Source organism: Drosophila santomea, chromosome 3L (genome assembly GCF_016746245.2).
Source record: "Drosophila santomea strain STO CAGO 1482 chromosome 3L, Prin_Dsan_1.1, whole genome shotgun sequence".
In the NCBI taxonomy this organism is placed as follows: Eukaryota; Metazoa; Arthropoda; class Insecta; order Diptera; family Drosophilidae; genus Drosophila; species Drosophila santomea.
This window is the reverse complement of record NC_053018.2, coordinates 153,785-155,019: the sequence shown is the minus strand read 5'-3', so window position 1 is coordinate 155,019 and position 1,235 is coordinate 153,785.

The window sequence follows — 1,235 nt, the reverse complement described above, 5'->3', positions numbered from 1 at the left end:
ACGCCATAAGATTGAAAATTTTGTAACGAATTCAGAGATGTATGCCATTCCATATTTGGTCTTTTATTTTTTTGTTTTCGTATAAAAACTGATTATTTTATTTCGAAAAAGCGGATTTCAATTCTACTCAAAATATTGATATTTTTAACAGGATTTTCACCATAATTTCTCTAAAAATGATCGCACAGCTTTAAAAATCACTGTTCTGTGCAGCTAATTATCTCAGCTTTTGACCTACAACAACTTTTTGTCGATTTGGAAAAATGTTAATTTTCACGATTTTTTTCATTTTTCATTTGTTCTGTGCAGCTAATTTTCTTAGCTTTTGATTTAATTAAAAAAAATAAAAAACATCCCCATGTTCCAAATTTTTACCGTTACGCCATCGCCGCTATTTTTGGCTTATCATTCATTTTTGACTTATCCGATTCATAGTTGCTGCCCAAAAGAAATTAAAAACTTAACCGCTTGCTTTTTCTTCTCTCTTTCGCTTTTTCGTTCCTTTATTTCAAACAACATTATTTCTTCTCCATCAGGTCCTCTACAAATATCTTATCATATTTTAGAAATAACAAACAGTTCTTTTTGGTTGATATATTTGTTTGGGGTTTTGTCCTATGAATGAAAGATTTCAAAACGCGCAATTCGATCATAACGACATTCGGACTTGCAGTGCAGAAAACTTCATCGTTGCATTCAAATCCAATATTAATACTATTCAATTAATCTATTCATTATATGACCAGCCCATTTATTAGCCAATACAAAAATAGGCAAATACGAGGCTATATAAATTAAGTTAAGTTAAAAAAACAGTAAGTAAATAAAAAGGAAATAAAAAAACGTTTAACTTAAAAAACAAAAACAATTTTTAATTTTTCTTATTTTCTCAAAATGAGAAAAACATTTGGGGCTTCAGGTTTTTGTTACATCATCCTTTTTTTTTGGGAATTTAAATACTTTATGTTTATATAGTTTATATAGTACACCATATATGTACATATCTTTACGGTAATTATTTACCGCTTCTTACGTAATTTGTGTTAATATATAAATTTTAAAGGATCCGAAGGATAACCAAAATGGAGCCAAAACTAATTATAGTCAGTAAACCTCAAGCTATAATAATAAATTTATCAAATGCTCGTTACTCAAAAAATTCGTATACATTTGCCCCTGGTAGATGTAGAATATTCATTGATTATAATCAAATACATGTGATGATTCTAATATTC